This window comes from Ursus arctos, unplaced genomic scaffold (genome assembly GCF_023065955.2).
Source record: "Ursus arctos isolate Adak ecotype North America unplaced genomic scaffold, UrsArc2.0 scaffold_14, whole genome shotgun sequence".
Lineage (NCBI taxonomy): Eukaryota > Metazoa > Chordata > Mammalia > Carnivora > Ursidae > Ursus > Ursus arctos.
In genome coordinates, this window is record NW_026622808.1 from 15,061,900 (window position 1) to 15,086,826 (window position 24,927).

Here is a 24,927-nt window from a genome sequence, read left to right on the forward strand (position 1 = left end):
CTGCAGGATAGGCAGGGGCTGCCCTCGTGCTCCTGCTAGCCACACCGTAAGAAAAGACCCTGGTCACTTCCTGGGCATTTATGGGGCGTTCCACTTTATATCATGGGACAGTTTCACTTCTTTTGATGATGGTAAAACAGGACGTTCTCAAATTCAGTGGTTGCCAGAGAGGGAAATGAGTTCACTGCCTGACGTGAGACAAGACTCTTCTGGTGAACTGGGAGGGAATTGAAGCGTAGGTGCTCAAAACCACACCTTCCGGGGCCCCGGGACCGATGGCCTGCTCAGTGCAGGAGGACACGGTGTGGGGCAGACAGGGACAGGTCTCCCAGGCAGGAGCCACATCCTTCCCCTAACCGGAGGGGCAAGGGCAGACACTGCAGCCTGCTGGGAGCACAAGTGGCACCTCCCTGCCTCCCCAGAGCCCTCAGCTCCGCGGGCACCACGTGTGGGCCTGGATACCAGGCCATCCTTGCACCCAGGCACACAGGACGCCATGCTGGGTCCCTACCAGTCTCCCTTCACCCTGCCTGGGAGCTCCAGGCTCAAGTTCGTCAGGTAGCAGATGACCGTTCCCCATGTCCTTTCTTTCCAAGGCTCACAGTCTTAGAACCAGCACAAATGGATAAAAGGATGATTAGAGGCCAAAAGGAAAAAGGGAAAATCAAAGAAGTCACATGCCAATCGTAGCAACGAAGGGCCGCGGCTCTGAGTGTGGGGCTCCCCAGGGTACAGACCGTGTCCAGTGGAGAGGGATCTAAGTGGTCAATGGGAGGAGCTGCAGGTGGTGTTGGTAACAAGGACGACCTTTGGGGATGAGGAGATGTTTCTAGAGACTGGGACCTCCTGTCACTGAGCAGCCAGCCCTGGATGCTCAGCGGGTGGGATGCTGCCTAGGTGGAGGGGGCAGGAGGGCCCCAAAGGGTCCTGCCCATGGGGAAGGCTACGACCCTGCCATCTCAGTCCTGCTCAGGAAAAATGCACTCATTTTCAGATCCAGAGAGAGCAGCAGACACTGGCGATAACAGCTCCGCCTGTGGAGCCCACACCTCCCACACTCCGATCCTGCTCCCACACAGGGCGGGAGGGAACAGATGCGGTGCCTGCTGGGGCCCCCTCTTCCTCTCCACATCTGAGCAATAGCCAGGGATGCCCACGGGCTCACCGAGGGCCTGTCCCCTGCTGGCTGAGCCCTGCGTGGCTGCGGCAGCTCCCGGGGGCAGGTGGAGAGGGTGGTGACTGGCGCCCACTCTCCTGCAGGGCCCTGACTGCCGAAGTGTGTGGAAACCGTAGCCTCCCGGGCCCCACCCGACTGCACCAGAACCTGAATCGCCAGCAGGGACCCCATAATGGTTGCCATTGTGAAAGCCAGGCTGGCGCCTCCCTTGGGCCAACACGAAGCCCCGCCTGAGCCGGAACCTTCTCCAGAACCCTCTCCAGAACCCTGTCCCAGTTCAGGAGCCAGTCTGTGCCCCAAGCGGCCCCCACCACTCGAGACCCAGGGCTGCCGCTCAGTGGGACCTGGTGGCGGAGATGAGCTCCCCATTGCGCACCGGATGCTTCCCGGCTCTTTGCGAGACTGGCTCCCAAGCTCCTTGCCCACCTGGCCTGCCGCTGCCCGCACAGTGGGCCTCAGGGTAGTGCTCAGTGACTGTGTCCACAAAGGGCCTAGAGCGGGGTCTGCCCTGGGGGAGGCCGGGCGGCTGTGTGTTAGCGCCCAGGCTGCTGGGGACCCGCTGCATGAGTGCGGCTGCTCTGCGGCACCCTGAGCAGAGAGGGTCCCATGTCTGTCTTCTTCTTTGCTGGCCTATCCCACGATCTACTGGTCAGGAGTTCCCCTTGGATGAGTTCTAGCGCCAGCACCTTGATCCAGCTTCAGAACACCTCCAGCAAGCAGGGGGTTCCCTCTCTTCTCTCTGGTGGCACCTCTTCTAGAAATTGCACAAAGGATTCACGCCGTATGTTTGGCCTGATATTACCCCTGTCTACTTTTGACTTTTGGGAAAAGCAGGCTCTGTCCCCAGCCCGGGCGGCAGGCACTCCAGGATGGGACAGGAATCTGTGCTCTAAGTGCTGTAAGTTCAGACTGCAGAGGCGGGTGCTGCTGGGGAGGGAGCAACAGGCCCTGCTCCCGTATGCCTCCCTGATGCCTTCTGGAAACTTGCCGGGCCTGGATCCCACCTGGCCTTTGAATGATCTGATTGGCAATGACGTGTCCGCAAGTGACTGTGTCGGGTAAACAGCGGCCTGTCCACAGGCTCCTGCGTTTCTGAGCAGCGGAGCCGTGTCGGCTGACGGCACCCCCTGTGAACTGGGTACCTGGGAGGGGAGCGAGCCTGGAACAGAGCCGGATCTTCACCCCAGAGCACCCACATGACTTCCATGCACAAGTGTTGGCCTGTGGGCATTAATAGTAAAGACGAGGTGGGGCAGGGGCTATTCTTTCAAAGACTGGTTACCATTCCAGACCTTTGGCCATCTTCGGAGAGAAGCAGGGAATCTGACACTCAGGAGAAAAAGAGCATACGCAGTGGAACAATCCACAGAAGGAACTGGGGAGGTGCTGCGCGCCACGAGCCAGCAGGACAGCCACTGCGGTAGTCAAGCTAGAACACGGAAAGGCAGGAGAAGCTTCTTTTATGGGGGCGAGCAGAAGACGGCTGCCCACACTGGCAGGCACATCTGCGGCGGCCACTTGGTGATAGCTGGAAAAGCAGTTTGAATCCTGCGGGGTGGGAGGAAGCCAAAAGCAGGCCTCCAATTGAATCATCTCTGCAGGGAAACCTGATCAACACACATGACACAGAAAATGAAGGGGCCAATCTGCAGGCTTGGTGACCCAGGCAGACGATCTGCTTTGACTATTTAAGGGTTTAAGAGAAAACAAGGGAGGGAGAAAGAGGTGGGGGAGGAAGTGGGGGAGATGTGCAGGGCTGCTCAGGGCCACATTGTCCCAGATGGGCACCATATGGGTCCCTACTCCAGCGTCCTGCACCTTGTCCAGTCACCTTCTTCTTGGGCCACTGGAGTCGCTCCAGGACCACCTCCCAGGGTAACATCGGAGGTCACCTGACCTCTCCTGGCCTAGGCTTCCCCTCCTGCCTCTGCATAGCTAACCTCTCCCTGCCCATCTGTGGGTGCCAGGATGACCTTTCTCATGCCAGGCAGAGGGGAGAAGCTGCTTGTCGGCACTGCTGGAGAGCTGGAGTGAACAGCACAGTACAGAGACCAGAGCCAGTACAGAGTACACAGTACAGTACAGAGTACACAGTACAGTACAGACAGTACAGAGTACACAGACGGAGACCAGGGCCCCGGGGCAAAGGGGACCTCGAGGGTCTGGGCCCAGCCACTCTGGCCATGGCCTGACATGAGCCATCCTGAGGATCTGGGCCAGTGAACAGGCCTCCTGGCTCTTGGGTGTGAGCACGGCTGCCCCTAGTTAGCAATGGCTGTCAGGATGGGGGGTCGACAGGCCGGCACTGGCTAACGACCACACTACATGATGAACTGTCTGAAGTGGGAGGTGATACAGAAGGGGCACGACAGGGGCGCCTGTGTGGCACAGCGGTTAAGCGTCTGCCTTCGGCTCAGGGCGTGATCCCGGCGTTATGGGATCGAGCCCCACATCAGGCTCTTCTGCTATGAGCCTGCTTCTTCCTCTCCCACTCCCCCTGCTTGTGTTCCCTCTCTCGCTGGCTGTCTCTATCTCTGTCAAATAAACAAATAAATAAAATCTTAAAAAAAAAAAAAAAAAAAAAGAAGGGGCACGACAGTCCGCCCTGGCCTTGGGGAGCGCCCCTCTGGTGGAAGCGAGGAGACTGTCCGATATAACAGCAACGAAGAGAAGAACATGGTGAGAGTCACAAAGGAGGCGTAAATATGCCCAAGGGCAGCAGGATGTGGGTCCGAGCTGGATGAGCCACAAAGCCAGTGCTATCTGAGCTGGACCTGAAAGGGCAGGGTCCCAAATGGCAGAGCCAGGCCAGGTGGGCAGAGTTCTGGGCTCTGGGTGAGATGCAGGTTGGGGCACAAGGGCTACCATTCCTGGCCGGCTATGTGCCAGGCACTGTGCAGACACATGCATCGTATCTACGTGATGAGGGTGCAGGGACCAGCTGGCCCATTTCACGGATAAGGAAACTGAGGGGTGAGAGGCTGTGGAGCTGTAAGTGGAGGGCATGGGTGCCATGCCCTGTGCTGGAGGACTGGGCTGTGATAGGATGCGAGCGAAGCCTGGGGCCAGCGCGGGCCTCTAAGGGCGGTGGGGAGGTGTCAGAATGCGTGTGCACAATGCTTGGACATGGGAGGCCCCAAGAGGCAACAGTGATGATCCTGGGCAGAGCTGAGAAATTCCTGAGCCAGGGTGACGGCATAGGGAAGGGAGGAGAGGGCGAGGGGCCCGAGGACAGACACACTCCCTCCAGATCCCTTGCAACTCCACCCGCCCTCCCTGCCGCCTCCTAACATCTGGAAGGCTTGGAGCCAAACGCTGCAGAGCAAAACCCCCAGTCTCCACCATGTCTCCTATCTCGTGACCCAGAGTCCACGGCACGGACAGGGCCAAGGTTTGTCTGCTGCCCCGCCAAATACGAGGCTGCTGGCCTTCTTACGGCTCTCCCTCCTCATCCCATGCTCCCGGGCTCCCACCGTAGGGGTGCTGGCAGAGACACCAGCTGGCGGATTCTTTGGCTAAAGGACTCTCTTTCTGGAAAGGCAAGGCGAGCTGAGCACGATTCTGGGGAGGTGATGTGTGTGATGCACTGGCTTCCCCCAAACCTCCTTCTCTTGATGCGTCTGTCCCTACCCAAAAACCTTCAGTGGCCCCTGGTGTCACCGGGATACTTGGGAAAATTCCCCACGCCCGGGCCCTGGTGAGCTGCTCGAGGACGAGCTGCTTGCTGACTGGGGCGGAGCTCCCATGTGGCTCTGAGAGCAAAGGCCACAAGACACGTGGGGCTGGGCCACGGCTCTTGGGGTGAGGAGGTGGTGCCGGTGAAGTAGAGTCTGTAGAAACCTCATCTGTGCCCTAACAGACCTTCACTCCCCTCCTGCGAGGAACTGGAGGACATGAAGGAGACGTGTGAGCAAAAGACTGAAAGCTCTTGGCACCAGGCGAGGCGCTCCATCCGTCACAGATCCTCCGTAAATATTTGTGAGGTGACTGAGAGAATAAGTCACCACCCCCTTTGTTAAGCCCCACGGAGGGCAGGGTTTGGACAAGTCAGAACTTCCTGCGGCATACCGGGAATTCCGCCACTTCCCCGGATTTGCTGGTGCCCCTGACGCCTCAGGGCGCACACTTCCTCTCCTCCTCGCCATCACAACTCAATGTTTTCTAAAAAGCAGCTTGTGGAAGGCGCAGTGGAAATGATCAACCAGGAAGTCTTCTGAAGTCATGGGACACATGGAAACTCCCAGTCGGCTGCTGCAACCACAGGATCAGGCCCCGGTGGGCAGACACGCACCCAGACACACTCCCACACGCGGCACGTCAGGGCTTCATTGGGAACCCAGCTCTGGTGCCAAAGGACCGTGGCCTCTGAACCCTAAGCGCTCTCTCCGCAGAAGGGGCAGTGGCAGCTGCGACGCTGGCTCAGAAGCAGAAGCCGGGGGCCCCCCAGACTGCAGGGCCGTGCCAGCTGCTGGTCTCCCAGCCAGAGCGGGGCTGCCTGTCGTCTGGGGAAAGAGCCAGGAAAGCTATGGAGAGGAGCCGGGCGGGGGGCCCTGGTCAGACCTGGCCTCTCGCCGCCAAAACCCGTGCTCTTCTACCACCCGCAGGGCCGGTCGTTGATGTCCCGTCTCGGGCTGGCTTGAGCCTCCCACATCCCTGCACAAATGCAGCTCAGAACTGCTTGGCTCCCGGCTCCTCGAGATGAAGAACAGGACTCTGGGCTGGCACGGGGACATACACACTGTGCTGTCTGGAAGGTGGCGAGCCGAATGCCACGTGAAGTCCCAGCTGCTGCTGCCCTGCCTGGCACACGCTGCTCGAATGCCGGGGAGAAACCCTCAAACAAGAAAATCCCTCAGTCACCTGTCTGGCTTAATCCGGAAGTTCGAGCAGGCCATGGCAAGGGCACTGGGAGCAAAGCAGGAACTGACCACTGGAAAGAAGTGGCTTTAGAAGGAAGTGGCGAGGCAGATGGGGGATCATCACCCAGTGACTGTCAAGGTGGAGTCAGGGCCTGGATGACCAAGCTCTGTCCCGGAGATGGAACAGGGATGCAGCAGAGGCCTGGCCTTGAGGCCGTGACCTCTGCTTCTGCAGTGCAAGTCCGAGTCCTGGAAGTGAGAGGCTCCCGCCGGGCAGACACCAAGACAGCTGCCCCTTCGGCTCCAGGCTAAGAAGAACCTTTCTTCACTGACTCCGCTAGAGCCCGGTCCATCCATCCCTTCCTGCAATTGTCACACCAATTGCCTGCTGAGGCCTACAACACCTAGGAATCCGTCACGAGGGCCATGTGTGCCTCTGAAGCCCTCCACATGCCCGAACCAGGCCTGCTGCCACCCTGCTCGGACTCTCCTCGTTCCTCCCCAGGACCCCGGGTAGCCTCTGCCCGGGTCTCCCTCCCCAGGCCTTGCTCCTGTCTCCTGTCCAGAAGCCTCCACAAGTCAAGTTGGGGCCTGCCACCCTCTCCTGGCACCTGCCCTGTCTTTGCACTGCAGCCCCCAGGACTGCTCCCCTTCAGCCCCCCGTCCCCGCCACTCCAGCCTAATCCCTGTGTGGAGTCAGAGGCCTCAGCTTCAGTGTAACTTCCTGTTCGAGTCCCCCATGCCTTTCAGAGCTCTTCCCGTTCTAACTCTGCATGCCACAGATGCCCGGATCCCACACTTGTCTCCAGCTGACAGCGAGCTCCCAGGATGCGGGGACCTGTGTGTCTTGCTTTTTGGCCCAATCCAGCACATTGCATGGGTTTGATGGACATCATCTGACTGACTGGCTGGCCCAAGGCCCACTGAAGGGCGTACCCTTGCTGGCCCCTCTCCCCACCAGTAAAGGGCAGGCTCGAGATGAAGGCTTTCGTCACCTCCCAGGGCGTGGCTAACAAAACACAGGCGCAGCGGCACAGGAGGACCCGAAGCTGGGAGAGAGTTCTGCGCACGAGGCAGCGGAGGCACGGGGAGGGCCTGAGCATACACAGGCAGCTGCAAGGTGCCACTTCTTGGTGCTCCCGTCCCAGTTCCCATAACCTATGGAGCTGGCCTCAGCCCTCTCTGTTTGAGGGAAGTGCCTTGTTCCTCCCCGCAGGGTGACTCAGCAGTCCTAGGAGATGGGGTAACAAGGAACTCACCCTGCCTGGGCCCAGCTCCACGTGGATGGTGCAGGGAGAGGGCAGGCTGGCCAGCACTGGCCACAGGCCGGGATTTCCCCTCACAGTCCATCTGGCCAGGAGCCAGGGGCTGAGCACCCTCCCGAGGACGCACTGTGGTGGGGCAGTGGCCTAAGGTCCTAGGCGCGGCTCCTCTGGGGACCCTCCCAATTTCCTTGTCAGTGAAATGGAGTATTGGCCCAAGTTCAACTGTAAAGACTGGCAATCCTGGGATTTCCATGAAGATGCCAAGTTTCCCCAAAGGAAGCAGAAACCACTTAACAGTACTGGTCCCTGCTTTCATCCATGGTTCACCAGTTCCCTGGTTGATCTCATAGAATCTGGGGGAGGAAGTGGGCCCCGCTGGGTGTTGAGGAGAGCCAGCTTCTAGCTCCTAAGCACTTATGGTTTGCAGAGGGAGGCAGGACAGCAGGAACTATGGAGGGGTCATGTAGCACAGATGATGTTCTGTGGTCTTGCTGCCTTGCCGGCCCTTCTGTCATCCTTGAGACCCCAAGAGGAAGCAACAGAGCCATCCGAGACCTCTAGCAACCACCTGGCCCAGCTGTGGCCTCTGAGCAGGTACCTTTACTTATAAATGGGTAACTGAGGCCCCATGAGTCCCCAGGATGTGCCTTGCCCAGGGCCAGGCAGCGTAGTGCGCATGTGCAGGGGTGCCGGGGGGTACGTGTGTTGTGTGTGTGTGTCCAAGTCAGGCAGGAGTCCCAAAAGAATTAAGTCCAACCCAACTCCAGAGGCTGTCCCTGCACTCCTCTGGCTTATTTCCTCATTTTCAGAGGCTAGCCAGGTGTCAGGGTGCTGGCAGACGAGGAGCTGATTAATAATGAGCATGGGTCTGCTGGAGGCCGAAGCTGGCACTGGGGTGGGCTGCAAACCCCACCCCTCCCACCAGCGAGTATAGAGCCACATCTCAGGCCCTGTAAGTGGGTGGTCAGGATGACCTTACCTGCTCCTGGATGCCAGGCCAAGAACCCAAGTTTAAAGCAGGGCGGCCGCCCAGGACTACTCTGAGTTAACTGTGCAGGCCCAGAGACCTGAAGTCGAGGGCCGGCTTTGCCCTGAACCTTCTGGAACTCTACACAATACCCATGGCTCAGTGCTGACAGGAGGCCAGAGCTCCTGGAACACTGCAGAGCCCTGTGCGAATACCAAGGGCACACTGGACTGGAGCTGTTTAGGGGGCCCACCCCTCATGCAGACCCCCGCCCGTGGCATGGTGCTGCTAACCCGGGAAGAATCGGACAGGACTTCTCTCGCACCCTCCCGCTGACTGAAGCTTGGCCCGGAACACACCCTGGGAAGGTGAGGAATCTGGGCAGCACCTGACTGGGGTGGGGGGCTCAGGCTGTAAGCTCATTCTGCCTCCTCCCAGGACAGGGGGAAGGAACGAGGCCTGACGAGCAGGGGACTCTGAGCTGGGCCTGATCCCAGCTGGCGCCCCTGGCTGTACAGATGGTTTTTACCAATGACCGAGATGTCAGCAATTGCTTCAGGAACAGATCACACCTGGGGCTCATGGTCGGGCTTAAACGCCTGGGTATACATTGACCTCCTGTGTTCTGTCTTCTCACTGTGGGATGAGGCAGGAGGGCTGCAAGTCACACAACCGGGAAAGTCAACTTCCGATGAAAACTTATAAAAGGAAACACCCAATCCACAAACGTACGTAATAAATCCCCCCCATCCTGCCTGGCTCTGCCTCAGTAAGCGTGTGCGCTGTGGCGGCTGCCAGCTGCCCGTCCACAGTCAGAGCATGAGTGGGCTCTGTATACGCGCAGAGACGACAAGGGCATTCTGCAGACTCAGCTGGTATCGATGGCAGAGCTGACAGAAGAGTAGCCCTTCAGGAAGAGACCGGGGATGAAGCTGGGAAATCCTGCTTGGCCTCTGGAAGGCCCCGATACAACAGCCATATCACACGCTGTGAGCACAGCCTACCACCCAAGAGCTAGGCACCCAGGCACGAGTCTCAAGGAGGGGCCGTGTGTACCCCAACCATGACAAGCTAAGGTGACCCCTGATCAATCTAAAAGCCCAGAGCCCCTGCTCCTGGAACACAGATGCCTTCTCTCCTGTCTCTAAGACTCATTCCATTTTTAAAGGCCTAACTAATGAGAAGCCGCCTCTTCCAGGAAGCCCTCCTGATTCTCTTATCACCTGCCCCCTTACCTAGACGGGAGTGATGTGGCCACTGGCCACCTCTCCCATCACATTACTGGCACCTCCTCTCTCAAGTCCCTGCCCCCTTCAGACCTCACCTTGTACCAGCTCATCTGGCCTGTGTTTTCTGTTCTGTGAAGTCACCCACCTCACTCCCACCTCTTTATGGTCCTCCGCCCACTGGACTGTGAACTTGAAGTGAGCAACCCCATCACTGACAGGAAGCACTTCAATATGACCTCATACACTACCCCACGCTGGTGAGGCTCTAAGAGGGCAGCAGACTCAAAAGCTAGCTGGATGGCAGCTTCCCTCCGTATCCCCAACTTCCTCTTGTTGCCCGCTTGTGGGGAATTCAGGTTAGGCTGGCACTCTGGCTGGAGGCTGCCAGTCCAATTCCCTGCCCTCCACCCAAGGTCTGCCCACAGCTGCCTCCCTCACTAGAGAGCCAAGGGTCGAGAAAATTTGCAAAGCAAAAAAAGTCTGAGCCAGCCAGGCCCAGGCTGGTTTGTATTCAGACGATGCCCCCCTTCCCAGAGTGGCGTGATTTCTCATTAACAGAAACCACTATGAAAGCAAACAAGTCTGTGGTTTAGAACAGGACACAGGAGAGGAAGGCTGACAGCAAACAACCTCCAAATGCCAAACAGAAACACGCCAGACTGGAGTTGGGGAGCCTGGGGCGGCACACACGGGGCGCTGTGGATCACTGGGCGGGCAGAGCTCAGACTTGGAGCTCCCTGAGACAGCTCCGGGCAGGAGGTCTGAGTGGGTGCCAAGGAACATACCGGCACCTGGCTCTACTGCTCGCCTGTCCTATCGGGGTGGTGACAATAGGCTTGGCTGACAAGTGACTCACGGCCACCAAGACCAGTTTCTTCAGGTGTGGCTACATAAGCACCTGGGCAGGTGCTGACCCCAGGACACACATGGCAAGCAGGGAGAGGTGAAGTGGTCAGCAGCCCTCAGCACAGCACACCCACCCCTGCTGTGGGTTAATGACCGGCGCTGTGAGTGGGGCCATGTGCTAAATGCCGACATTCAGTCACCCTGCCTGGCCAGTCTTCCACCACCACCCCCCGCATTTGTCCAGGGGCACCCGCCTGTCTTAACTGCAGAGTCAGTCTTAGAAAGCCAGAGCTGGAAGGAATCTAGTCTCAGAATCACTGTCCAGCCACCTCAGCACAAATGAGGACACCAAAAGTGCTGAGGAGGAAGGAGCTGCCCGGGTCAGGCAGGTAGTTCCCAGTGGTCACAGGGGCAAACTGTCCCTATCCTCCCAGCTGCCACCCACCCTTTGGTGACCAGAGCAGGTGGGCCTGTCCTTCCTCGGGATGCACGGTCAGGCCTTGTGCGCACACATGTGCGTACACACACACACACACACACACACACACACTCACTGCCATCAGCATTCGTGCTCCGGCACTGGGGGAGCAGCCAGGACTTCAAGGTTCTCAGGGGCGCTGCCGCAGGCCACCGATGTAGAAGTGCAGTTCTCAGGGACCCTTTCTCCTCCCTCAGGGTTCATCTTCATTCCAGCAATGCCACTTAGGACAGCCTGGCTCCACCTTCTCGCCCCACCTCCCCGCTCCAAGGCGCCCCGTCCCAAACACGAACTTCTAGTCGGCAGTGTGGCTACGTGAGGAGCTGGGAGGGCAGCACAGGCCTGGCTTCCAGTAGGTGCTTAGGCAACCAATATTCGTTGCGATAATAAATAGATGCGTGTTGGCATGCACACCCTGCCCTCCAGGAGCTACTGGGCAGGCACTCTCAGCAGAAACAAGCACCACCTCTGCCTAGTAGGTCATGACTTTATGCAAGAACGCAGACTCCGTTCAGCCTCAGTCTCCTCAGCTGTAAGACGGAAGGTGGTGACGACGTGCTGCGCTGCGGGACTCAGGTATGAACGTGCTTTAAAACCCACAGACTAGGGGCTCCTGGGTGGCTCAGTCGGTTAAGCGGCTGCCTTGGGCTGAGGTCATGATCCCGGGGTTCTGGGATCGAGCCCCGCGTCGGGCTCCGTGTTCAGTGGGGAGTCTCCTTCTCCCGCTCCTGCTGCCCCCCTCCTCCCTGCTGGTGAGTGTGTGCACCCTCTCTCTCTCTCTCTCTCTCTCTCAGATATTACTTGAGAGAGAGAGAGAAGGAGCAGAGAGAGGGTCAGCAGGAGAGGGAGGAGACTCCCCACTGAGCAGGGAGCCCGATGCGGGGCTTGATCCCAGAACCCCGGGATCATGACCTCAGCCCAAGGCAGCCACTTAACCGACTAAGCCACCCAGGTACCCCCACCCCAAAAAATAAATAAATAAAATCTTAAAAAACAAAAACAAAAACCCAAAGACTACAGGTACATGCCTGCTGCTCACCGCAGGACAGACCACCTGAGGAAAGGCGGCCAGGAGGGCTGTGTGCAGGCAGCCGGGGCAGCATTCCACAACTCGGGCAACGTCCAGAAGCAGGATCTGCCAGGTGGCCCACACGACGGGGTGAAAGGCTTCCTGGGAAGCCCTCCTGAGGGACCAATGGTCCCACACACACTCATGACCACGCAGAGCCAGGCAGGGATAAAAACTGTGTCCACAGCAGGCCGATCTGCTACCTCTTCTTTTGCAACAGAAGCTCCGAGGGATCAGTAATGGGACCTCGACTCCAGAAAGCTCACAGCACCAAGCATATTTGTTGATGGGCGGCTGCGGTACACAATTCTTATATTTGAGAGTGAGAGAGAACGCAGGAGCAGGGGGGTGGGACAGAGAGAGAAAGGGAGAAGCAGACTCCGTGGTGAGCAGAGAGCCCGACATGGTGCTCAATCCCAGGACCCCAGGATCCTGACCTAAGCCAAAGGCAGATGCTTAACAGACAGAGCCACCCAGGCGCCTGAGATACACAATTCTGAAGCTCTACTTGTGGGAAAGGGAGGGAACAGGGCACTGAGATGAAACGACTTGGTTTGCAGGAAGACGGCGGGTAGGAAACCCCCAGCGGAGAGTAGCCCCTGGCACACAACTGCTACCATATCACAACCTGGCTATGTTCGTCTCCAGGCCACCCCTCCTAGTTCCGCTTTTGCCCAGCAACCAAGGGGGCCTGCTGGCCAACCCTGAACACCCCTGAGCAGAGGTCTACCCTCTATCCTGGCTAATGGGCTTCCTGCCCCCAACCTCCCCACCCAAGAAGTCTGTTCTCCCGAACCTTCAGATGGCGCTGGTGTGCGCATGCTTACACTCTGTGAATGAGCGTTCACCCCCACTAGCTGGGGATGGGGGTCTTGCTGCACTTGCCAAGATGGCTGGGCTGTTCTGACTCACGGTACTCTCAGCAATGCTTTTTATGTCTTGCAGGAGAGAAGCAACCCTGCCTCCCAATCTGGCGGCCTTTCTCCCTAGGTCTTCCCGCTCTGTTGTCACCCCTGTGATATATGTCTGGTGTTGCTGCTGCTTAAGCTAGGAGCCTTAAGAGCACTCAAATCCCTCTCCACTTCGTGATGCTGATCTAGCAGCAGGGCCACCTCCCAGCACCCAGGGCTGCCTCCACTTCCCGGGAAGGACAGACCCCACCGACAGTGTCTGGGCTCCTGGATGCAGGGGGTTGGGGGGGTGGTGGAGAATACAACAGGGCAAGCCAGCAGCCCTGAGGCTCCAGCGCTCACTCTAGCTGCCCATCTAGGAAGCCCTGTATGCTCTTTTGCTTTCTTCCTCCCATGTCTAAATACAAAGCCAGCATCCAGGGTCATCGCCTTGGGAATCAACCCTGGTTCCTCCCTGCAAGCGCTTGTCACAGGACCCTGTGTTACTGTATCAGCCCTACTGCAATCACTTAGTCACCATGCATGTTTAGGATACTCTCCTGCCCGGAGCTGATCTGCTTTGTCGGGATGGGGATAAACATCTGGGGTCAAAGGCAGAAGGCCTAATCCCCCCCTCTTGAAAACGTTGCCCTATTCATTCAACAATTCATTATATATGACAAGTATAGTAGAAGAAAAAAAGATTGATAAAACCACACACAAAAAAGATTAACAGAAGGGTCTATGCTAAGGGACTTATAGAGAGAAGCCACTTCCTCCTTGTGGGGAGAGAACCAGGGAAGGTTCACAAAGGGATGACCCTGAACTTGGCTTGGAAGGATGAGCTGATGCAGAAAGGAGAAAGGGCCACGATGGAAGAAAGGCAGAGACAAGGGGACACGCAATCTGAACGCGTGCAGAGGACAGAGGAGCTGAGGGCTGGCATGAGACAGATGCCCGGGAGGGGTCCGAAGTGTCTCTCTTAGAGATGGAGGAGGAGATGTCGTTAAGCAAAGAGTATCTGGTGTGAGCCTCCAGGGTCCGCAATGGGAAGAAAGGGGGGTCTCAGACTCAAGAACCGCCAGCCTCCTTCCACAGAGTCAGCAGGAGCCCGCACAGGCCGAGACCCTCCCACGGTGCGTCCTGCGAGGTGCCGCCCTGGGTGCAGACGCGCACCAATGTATTTGGCATAAAACCTGAACACAGCCAGTTTTCAAATTCATGTTAAACAACGGTGATGGAGGACTTCCTATCAGTCCATCAGCTCTGAAGTCACCAACGTGGGCTCCAGCAACCAGGGAGTGACCTCTGCCGAGCTTCGGATTCCCTCCACAGAGCCCTTTACCTGAAGATGGTGGGGGAGGGGGAAGGGGGAGGGGGCGGGGGCGCCTGCTCTCAGCACAGTGACCCAGAAGTCGACTTGCCCAAGTGAACCGGTCCTATTTTCTGGCTGACTTTGGCCATCAAGTTGAAGGCGGGAGCTAATGGAGGATAAACACATGAGCGCATGTGCTCACACACCCACTCCTTAAAGATGGAGCCGAAAACCTTTATCAGAACAAACAAGGCTTTGAGACAGTGCAGACCTATGGCTGCCATAACAAATGACTGTAAACTCAGTGACAAAACAACAAAAATTTCCCAAACAACACAAAATGTTACACAACCTGACACTAAAACAATACAAGAATAAATCTTAAAGAGGTCAAAGTCCCACATGGATCTCACCAGGCTAAGACCGACGTGCTGGCAGGGCTGCATTCCTGTCTACGTGCACTGGGGGTTTTGGTGCCTCTCCTGGTGGCCAGTCCTGTCCTCAAAGCCAGCAAAGCAGACGGGCCACGCTCCCTTCTCCCCGGCCTTCTGTTCTGTAGTCGCACCTCCCTCTCACCACAGAGGGGACAGGAACCTGCCTTTAAGTGCCCTGATCTCTAGACAGGTCCCACCGCGTTAATTCCGAGTGATCTCCGCACCTCCAGGTCCACGCTCTGGCTCCCATCAGCAAGGCCCCTGCCAAGGCAGCACGTGGACAGGCTCTGTGGGGTGGGGCGAGTCACCCAGCCTGCCACGGGGACTGCAGGCGGTTCTCGCCACTCGTCCATAGCAGTTCTGTTCTAGAAAGTCGTGGCAAACACTGAGCTGTTGAATATGGAACCACTGCTCCTAGGGGAAACAATGGGGTTAGGTTTTTGTAAGCCTCTGGCCACAGCCGATCAATACATAACCTTGTGTCACATGCGTTTCTGTTTAAAGACATCATATCTAACACGCACTATTGACTCGTCTACACTGAACTTGGGCAGCAGCGCAGTAACCCCCTCCTGAACGAAGCTCATCTGACACACGGGTTTCCTCCGTAAGGCACAACATAGCCTTCTTACACTCAGGAACTCGAGCCGGCCCCGTCGCTCTGTGCTTGGGGCTGTTTCAAACAGCGAAATCACCCACAAAAAGCACAAAAATGCAAAAAACCGTGGCACTTAAATATAATGCGAGGACACTGGTTAACAATCTGAGCTGAAACGCAAAGGCAGGGTGTCATCTGGTTCCACCGCAGCGGGCAACAAGCTCATCGGGAGACCCAAAATCGTTTGCCCCTCCGCACATGTTTGCAGATGACTGCAAAGGGCCCCAAGTACTGACCTGGGGGCTACAAATGAACACCAGTGAACAGGGGAGAGTGCACACACACAACCCCCAACCAGGAGCTTCGACGGTATGCACCAGCACAAGCGGCCCTTTGCGACAAGGCTGGATGCCAGGTGCTTTCTGCAAACTTGGTCTCACTGTGGAGAACAGAACTGAAAACCCAGCTAGTGACAACTGACAGGCTGACGAACAAACGAATTCTGTGAGGCTGCCACAGGGCAGACAGAGGGCTCTGGGTGCCGGCTGCGGCTGCAGGCTTCCCTGGGTTTATCCGCGGTTTGGGCTCTCCGGGACCACCCCCCAGCTAACCCTGGGCCCACTCAGCGTCCTGGCCGAGGCCCCAGGCAGTACCACAGAGCACACTTGAAATATCACCCTTGGGAGTGTTCAGACACATGACTCCCGCCAGCTTTGGGCCCAGGACTTTTAGGTCATGCAAATTGAATACGATTTTTTTTTCCATGCTGCTACCACGGAAAACCTACACAGTTACATGAAATGAGCTGCAGTCTGGAAAACCTCTTCAGACACGTGCCCAAGGGGACATCTGCAAGAGTGCTCACTGCCACATGGTTCGAAAGAGCAAAGACATGGAAACATCGTAAATGCCCACTGGCAGGGGATGGTCCAGTCACGCCAGGGAAAGCTATCCAGCTGAGCAATGAAACCAGAGCTGCACGGGTCTGTGTGAACGAGAAGCACGAACAGTACTGAGAAAAAGAGCAGCTCGCACCAATAACCACGCAACACCATTTGGAGGAGGGGTAAACTTGCGCAACAACGCTGCGCTCCTTCTGCTGACCGTTCACGTGCAGTAAAGGTGCAAATCGGGGAGGGGCCTTCCCTGCGACTGCAGTGCTAGTGTTTTAGTGAAGCTCTTGTGGGCACGTAATTATGGTGGCCCTTCTTTATATCTTTTTCTGTGTCTGGACCACTTCATGATCCAGCAACAGCACTGATACGGCAGCACTGATACAACACAGGACGTGGATGATAACACCACCTTACACGGACACACAGAAGTTAACGTTAGCTAGATAACGGTTATCGACAATACATGATGCGGTGTGTTACTCCACGTAGCAGATCAATGTACGCACATTAATGGTTATGACCTAAGAATGTGATTAACGATAAGGAATGCTAACAACAGCAGCAAGAACCTTACCAAGGCTCCTGAGAAGTGATGTGCCCTTGACAGCACCCCAAGCGCCCCAGCACCGACTGGCTCAGGGCCTGGTGAGCAGGCCGAGAGCTACCGTAGTGACCTCTGCAAGGGGTCTCTGCACGAAGGTCACCCCTGCGGGCTCTCTGGAAAGCCAAGCGGACTCCTGAACTCCAGAAGCACAATGGAGGCAGCTGGGCAAAAGGCCCTTCTCCCAGCCCTCCTGAACAAGCGTATCTTCCTCCTATCTCCGCAGCTTCCCACCTAAGACCCCCAAGCCCACTCGTACTGAGGTGGCAGAGAGGCTCCGCTCAACAGAAGGGGCCTGCCAGTGCCGCCTGCCCACCCCGAGCTGAAGCTGTGCTCTGGGGCAGAGCAGGGAGCCCGCTGTGGGAAGCGCAGGCCGGGAGAGAGCACTCAGACTCCTCCCTGTGAAGCTGTCCCATGCCAAAGCTGGGGGAGAAAGCCATCCGGATTTGGGTGTCCAGGACCTCCTCACAGCCCACCTCGGCGTGCGGCATCCCCCGCACGCGTTTCAGGGCCCTGACCCAGACAACCACTTGGTGATCACTGGGGAGCTGCAGCAGCTCCTACGTTCCACAAAGATGGGGGAAATGCTGCCTCGTGCAGGGCAGAAAGTGGCAAGAGACTAACTGCAGCAAAGGTTCTCAACTCTCAGGAGCTAGAGGTCAACCCTAGACCAGCCGGGTTAGATTCAGGGATGAAGAAATCCCACCCCCATTCCCTCAGCTGCACTCTTGTGAACCACAAAGGCTGGCCTTGAAGGGCCAGTGCTGGGTGTCTGCCTCTGGACAATCACGGCTCTGATGGGCCAAGGCCTTTGGGCCTCGGACTGGGAAGGTGAGTGGCAGGGGCCAAGGGGAGCCTTGGGGGCAAAAAGGAGCAGGAAGCCCCCAGTTTCCTTCCCACACAGAGCTTCCTAAGAATGTGGGTTGCTGCTCAATCCTGGGGCTGAGGCCCAAAATGACAGAAAGTTCTTCATTCAGCTGTTGCACTTTAGAAAAAGTAGGGCTGGGTGGAGGGGCACTGGTGAATGAGATGTGAATTACGGGCCAAGGCGATTGTTGGGGACTTCCTGAGAATATCAACTGAACCGTGCACTTATTGTCATGCCAAGCCAAAGCCAAGGGGACAATCTCTGAGCTTTGATTTCTTATTTGTTAAACCAGTTGGACCTGTTCCTGATGGAGGGCTGTGAGCCACTCTGCTTCCCTGGGGTTCTGCCTGGGCCTGAGCAGGAGCCACCCCCCGGACATTGCAGGAGGCCACTGTCACGGTCACTGGACTGCCCCACTCCCACCATTTCTGACAACTTGGTCAGCAAGCCATGGCCCAGGGGGCCCTGGGCCTGTCATAAGCCACCAGGCAGCCCTGCTCCATCAGGAGCTCAGGTCTGACGAGCAGAAAAGTACACTCTGGTGTGAGGATGTGTTTGGCGTGTGGCACGTGGGCAGGAGAGCTCTGGGTCAGCCGCTCAGAGGATGGAGAAGTCTTTCCAGTGGGTGGCCACAGGAGAGGGCAAGGATAAAGGGAGATACAAAGAGGGCTTTACAGGGCAAACAGGAAGTGGACAGAGAGACCAGTTTGGGATGCGGAAGGTCAGGCACAAGGTACAATGCAGTATAAGGTAGCCCAGCTGGCAGGCAGACCGGTCAGACTGGAGTGTGCCACCCATGAAGGGAAGGGGTGGGATTTAAAGCTGGGACCAGGTGGGGCTCCAGGAGGTCCTGAATGCCAGGTCAGCTGGGGATGTTGGCACTTCCCGCCTGTCCGAGGCTCTGCTTCCTTTAGGCAGGCTGATACTACAGCTTTGGCATCTGCACCCACAGCCCATGATACAACCATTTTGCTTACTAGTGTGCAAACATCCATCTGTCCATCTATCCATCCATCCTTCCAATACTTACTGAGTTCCTGGGACAGGCCAGGGACTGGGCACAACTGGGCACACAGCAACGGCAGAACCACATGGGCCCTGCCCGCAAAGACTTAGGATCCAGTGACAAAGATGCCAATCTTAGACCTCAACTGGGAAGGCAGCTACATGGGAGTTGGAGAGACGGGAAGACAGGGGCTCTGAGTGCCCGGGGGCTGGGGAGACGCCATGCAGAGGCTGAAGGGACACATGGAAAGTGAACTATGCTCACCTACCAAAGGCAGGTAGGGCTGCCGAGCCCGGGAGAAGAGCTCGCGTCCTCTCTGACACTCAGGGGACACGTGGCGTGGTTGGGCTAGGACAGCACCCCCTACAACTGCGAGCCCTGCTGGGACAGTGGCCGCTTGGCCTGCGATCTCAGGCACCGGGAGTGAGGCCACTGGAGGTGCATGAGTCCCAGGTGTGGAACTCTGAGCAGCTGGGCAGTGACCTGATGCTGAGTCAGGTGCTTCGGAGGAAATCACACTTCCATTTTCCTGCTGTGGTTGGGAGTCTCCGCGTGACCCCGCTCTCCAGGCCCAGTCAGCAGGGTTTTTTCTAGGAGCTGACCGGAAAAGGAAGATGGAGCTGTCCTCTGGGATCCTGCATTCGTGGAACCCTGGTTACTGCCTAACAGGAAATGAACGGAAATGTACCCAAAGTGCAGTGCTCAGTAGAAGCGGCTGCCAAATCCAGCCCTGTGAGTGGCTGGGGGGTGGTGGGGGGGGAGAGGGGGAGGCAGGGACAAGGCAAGGGAGGAAGGGGAGGGGGAAGGGAGAAGAGAGAGGGGAAGCGGGCAGGGGGAGAGAGGAGAGAGTAAAGAGGAGAGAAGACAGAAACCAGCTGCTGCCAATCTGACACACTCCTCCACCCAGCTTGCCAGGGACAGCTTTGAAAAAGAACCAGAAAAAGCCGCCCCTAACACTTCACCAGGCAAGAAAAACCATCAGGGCTTGAGTACAAGGGTATAGATGCCTCAGTGGGCCTGCAGAGCTCCTAATCCCCTGGCGCAGAAAAGGTTTGCTGCTGAAAAGCTTCTGTATCAAACCGTCCCACAGCTTACAAATCTCACCCCCTGCCTTGGAAATCAGGAGAAGACTACTTGACATTCCTCTGGACATCGACCTCCCCCCCCAACTTGCCACAGTGCCAGAACGTGCAGCACACTTGCCTCCGAAATCCTATGGAGGAAGTTGGCCATAGGGCCCAAATTAAAAACTAAGTTTCCCCAGATTGGATCAGTTTCAAAATGTTGGCAACAACGGAAGAGGAGGAGAAGGGCTGAGAGGGCCAGAGCAGAACTGGCCTATGTCCTTGGGTCAAAGGCCATGGGACGCACACGCCAGAGGCAAAGGGCAGGCCTGAGCAGGCCCGTCACACAGCCCCAAGTGTTTCCTCTGAGGAAAAAAGTGAGCAGATGCACATATGGACACCTGAGTGCGCGCGCACACACACACCCCCCCCCCCCCCCCCGTGAGCTCAGGCCTGCAAACATACTAAGATTCAGAGGGCTCCACAAAGGGAAGGCTGGGGGAACGGGTGCGGGGGGGAGGGGAACAGCACTGCATCCCCGGTTCACTCGCTAAGTTCTGGGGTCTCAGGAACGCAACAGCCCCCAATTTCTGAAACCGAACAGGGAGACACTATGAAATCCCTACCCTCCCAGGCATTCCTCAGCGGCACGCGGACTATAATTAAGTACCCCATGGCCCTGCCTTCACACCGAGCCAGATGAGTAGGGAGAAGCGCATGCAGGCACGCTAACCGGTCTTTAATAAACACAGGGCTCTGAGTCAGAGGAGAACTTGCCACCTCATGTTTGGCAGGCCCGGGTAGCAGAGGCAGGATGGGATGCCCTCCTGGTCCTGGTTTGTTAACAACAAGAATATGCAGGATTCTGCTTGGTTACAGAAGGCCTCCATGACTGTGAACAGTGGGTCCTGTGAAGGCGGTCGGGTGAACCCAGTTTTACAGACAGGCCTGGGAAGTGGTGGGGTTCAAGGAGGTCCCAGGATCCTTTGGGGGAGAGAAGTCTCACACTTGTTCTGTAGCTCCGCGGTCCAGCCTAAAACACCAGGCTGATGAGCAGCCTAGCCCGTCCACCAATGGAGCAGGATGGGAACATCTCTGTCCACGGTCCCACAGGGACACTGACAGTTCAAGGGTCTTCTTACAGAGGGAGTCAGCAGAGTTGCTTCCGGCAAAGTTGGACTTAACCCAGTTCCCATCACACACAGATACCGCCAACGGCCAAAGCCATTGCCATGTCTGCTGCCCCAAGGCAGATGATCTTCAGGAAGTTAGCCTGCAGATGCTGAGCTCAAGGGCTTGGGGCAGGGACCCGATTTTGCCTGTCACCTGTTGTTCTCAGCAGACAGGTTTCATGCTTCTATTCTGCTCAGGTGAAGGAGCTACAAAGTTCCAGACGTTTGTATCTAAGATTATTCCACATTTATTACTTAACAGGCCAAACACTTTGCTGGGAAATCAAAAGCTTGATTCCACACAAGAAGGTTTTAAAAATAGGTCAGAGCGGAGTAGTAACTTAGGACGTCCCAAACACCAGCCAAGTCCCCCAGATATTACTCTAACAAGTTGGGGTCCCGGGTGCCCCAGCTCACTCCCCACCCCATGCTTCTCAAAGGAAGTCTTATCTTTCCTCCTAGGCACAAACCCAGAGCCTAGCAAGCATCCAATGAACTTCAAAGCTATGGGATATGGCAGTCATGAATCTTCCTCTTAGCTCTGATGGAACCAATCTTTCAGTTCAAACTCTCTACCTCCTTTCAGGCCAAAAGAAGAAGAGGAAAAAGAAAAAGAAAAAGGAAAGAAAGAAAAGAAAGAGAGAAAAAAAAGTCAAGCCAGCATTCCAGGCAGCTGCCAGATTTATCCCTAGTTACACTCTCAAATCTGGCCTGGTGACAAGAATTATCAGAAACCAGTGAGCAGCTTAGGCCTGGAAATTAACATCGTACTACAAGGAGAAGTGAACTTCTGAGTTTGGATCTCACTAGTGGGGTCCCCTTACCCTCCTCAGTCCCCCAGAAATACTCAGATTAAAGCATCTCCCCCAGTTCTAGATGCACATAAGTACCAGGTGGGCGGCAGGACTGAGGCCCCAGACAGACGCCTCCTCCTTCCAGCACTTTCTTCTACAGATCCCTCAGCAGGCCTCAGCCCAGCAGCGGCCAGTTCTGAACAAGGAGCAGAAGCTCACAAACTTCTCACGCAAGCCCGAACCGACCATATACACGACTTGAATGTTTGCACCAGAGATGAACTAGCACGGAATTTGCCAGGTTGCTGCCAGATACTAATAACTGGTTTGTTACCAGTATCATCAGTGAGATCAGAAACTTTTAATTAATATCACAGTCTCAGCTGCTAGAAACCAAGCCTCTCCATGCCCCACTCTCTCCCACATCCACCTGACTTCTTTTTTTCAATTTAGAAACAACACTGTTACAAGCCTCTGAAATCAAGAACCTGTTTCAAAGCGCTGTTTCTCAACCTCGTCGCCACTGACATGTGGGGCCGGATAATTCTTTGTCACGGGGAAGGCTGTCCTGTGTACTATCGGGTGTTTAGCAACCATCCCTAGCCTCTCCCCACTCAGGGCCAGTAGCTCCCTCTCCCAAAGTGGTGACAACCAAAAACCGTCTCAGACATTGCCAAATGTCCCTGAAAGGGCGCACAGAGCGGGGGGAGAAGGGAAGGCTTAGTCACCCCAGCTGAAAAGTACCGATGCAAGCATATACCTTCTTAAAAAGACCAGATGCCAAAAGATACCCTAGGGTTCTAACAACTTGGGATCTGGATGCTGAGTTTTATGTACATGTCTATCTATGTATATGTGGTTATCCGTGTTTTGAAAACGAAGAAAAGCAGACAGCTATCGCAAGAATGGCCCAGGAGAGATTTTTTTCATTGTTTGTTTTGTTTTTTTGGTATAATTATTCTCACTTCTCACAAATGTTAGGGCAGGGTGTCTCAACCTCGGCACTACTGACATCTGAGCCCAGATAATTCTTGGTTGTGGGGGCTGCCCCGTGCATTCTAGGGTGTTAAGTGGCATCCCTAGCCTCCACCCACTAGATACTAACAGGAACCCAGGTTGTGACTACCAAAAATGTCTCCAGATATTGCCAATGTCTCCTAGAGAATAGAACTGGCCCTGGTTGAGAAACCACTGTCCTAAGGAAGATATAAATGTCCCCACATAGTTTTGTGTAAAAAGGGGAGTGCATTTACCCTTATGCCAGATAAATGAAACCAGTGGCTGAAAGCATACTGCCTGTTCATTCGGTGAGAATTCAATAGACATTAACTACTGCCTCATACTCTCAACAGCCAACCCTGCTCTGAGGACAAGAGGATGAAAAGAGGTATATTGAGTATAAGAAAAGAAACACACAAGGAGATGGACACGTCTGGATAAACAACAGAGATGCTGGGGGCCTGTGGAAACTATTGCAGAAGAGAATGGAGCACAGCCAGAATGATTCTTGAGAGCACAACTCAGCAGAGGATTGATCAGGAGGCCAAGACAGCCGCTCCCAGAGTAGGATGTGGCCATCGCAGCAGTTCTTTGGGGATGGGCCTCAGAATGGCGAGATCACAAACTGATCTGAACCAGGAGCTTGCACTGCACGGTGCTTTTCAGGTTTCAAGGTATTTCTCATAAATCTGAATGCAGGACACCCTGCTTCCTCCTGAGACAAAAAGCTCTGGTGGCCGGCCAGAGTGGCCTAGCTAGTGCCTCTAGCAGAGCGTGTCTGCTTGGGACAGTATGGGCCTCCAGCATGGGCCTTGAGAGCTGGGGGTTGGGAGGAGAGGGCTTCTCCTGCAGGAAGATAGATCATCAAGGTCCAACACAGTAAGCACCATCCCCTCTGGTCAAGCCCTGGGAATCTGGCACCTGTTGGACAAGGTCTAACCCAGGGCCAGGTCCCTTTACTTCTATACTGCTGGGTAAAGGGCTGTACTCTCAGCAATAATCCAAGAACCCCTCTGGATTAAGTTTCTCTTCTTCAGGGGTTAGCCATCATCTGAGGTTTGCCCTAGATAAACATTAGGGTGGGGTCATGACTTTTTCCATCAATAGGGAAAAGGTACCAGCTGTGTTACTGTGGACTCATTTTTCTTCCCTCCCACTGAACTTCTCCAAATTGTGCGAAAAGCCCAGTTTGCCAGCAGGGCCCACACTGTCCCTAAGATGGTCGCTCATTCCTCCGCGGAGTCTATCCATACAGACTCCACACCTAAGGTTCTTTTTTTTTTTTTTTTTTTAATTTTTTATTTTATTTTTAGGGTTTTATTTATTTACTTGACAGAGAGAGAGCATGAGCAGGGGGAGCAGAAGGCAGAGGGAGAGGGAGAAGCAGACTCCCCGCTGAGCAAGGAACCCGATGCGGGGCTCCATCCCAGAACCCTAGGATCATGACCTGAGCTGAGGGCAGATGCTTAACCGACTGAGCCGCCCAGTCACCCCACGCCTAAGGTTCTTAATCTGGGATGCAGGAACCAATTGGATTCAAGGAATCTGGGGCTTCGTGGATCTGAAACCATAAACTGAATTCTTCCACCGCCCAGTTTTCTGGTGAGTGAATCCACAGCTTTCATCAGATTCATGAGCAATGGGGCCTGGACATTCCAAAAAAACCTATACTTCTCTGTCACATGTAAAACACTATACTCTTGGATTCAGCACCCTCCTTCTGGGAACTTATCCTGTAAATCCAATCCCACCTGTGAGCAAAGATATTCATTGGCTATTCACCCCGGTATTGTTTGTAGCAGAAACCGACTGGAAACAATGTGCATCCGTCAATAGATGGCTGATTTTCACCAGTCCCCAGTAGTTGACTGGAATACCACCAACCCATTACAAAGATCAAAGAAACTCTAAGAGGTATGCCCTAGTGCAGTAGCTCTGGGGTGGGGGGAGAAGGGGAGTTCCCCAGGGACATTTGGTAGCACAGGGAGGTATTTGCGGTGTCGGGATTGGGGGGTTGCTCCTGGGATGGAGTGGGTGGGGCCAGGGATGTCGCTCATCACCTCACAGTGCCCAAGAGGGGCCCCCCACAACAGAGAGCGATCTGAGGTGGAGAATTCCAGCTCCAGCGTTATCGCCAAAAACATTTAAGGAAAAACCCGAAACACAAAGCACCATGTAGACTATGCTACCACCGTGTGCGTGCGTGCGTGTGTGTGTGTGTGTGTGTGGTGTGTGTATGTGTGTGTGTGTGTTTAAAGGAAAGATATATCTTTGGAAAGGGATGTGAATCGTGGGTGACAGTCCTTGCGGCTGGGGAGAGGGACTGGATGCCTGAGGGACTGGAGGCGGAAACGGACTTTTCACTCTACCCTTTCCCAACTTTGTACCGGGTCCATCAAA

At 55.7% G+C, this 24,927-nt stretch overlaps 1 protein-coding gene across 1 annotated transcript in view; it reads right to left on the reverse strand.

Moving 5' to 3' along the window:
* SH3GL1 (SH3 domain containing GRB2 like 1, endophilin A2) overlaps window positions 1-24,927 on the reverse strand; it is a 32,088-nt gene that overhangs the window by 6,496 nt on the left and 665 nt on the right. The gene's annotated exons all lie outside the window — the stretch shown is intronic.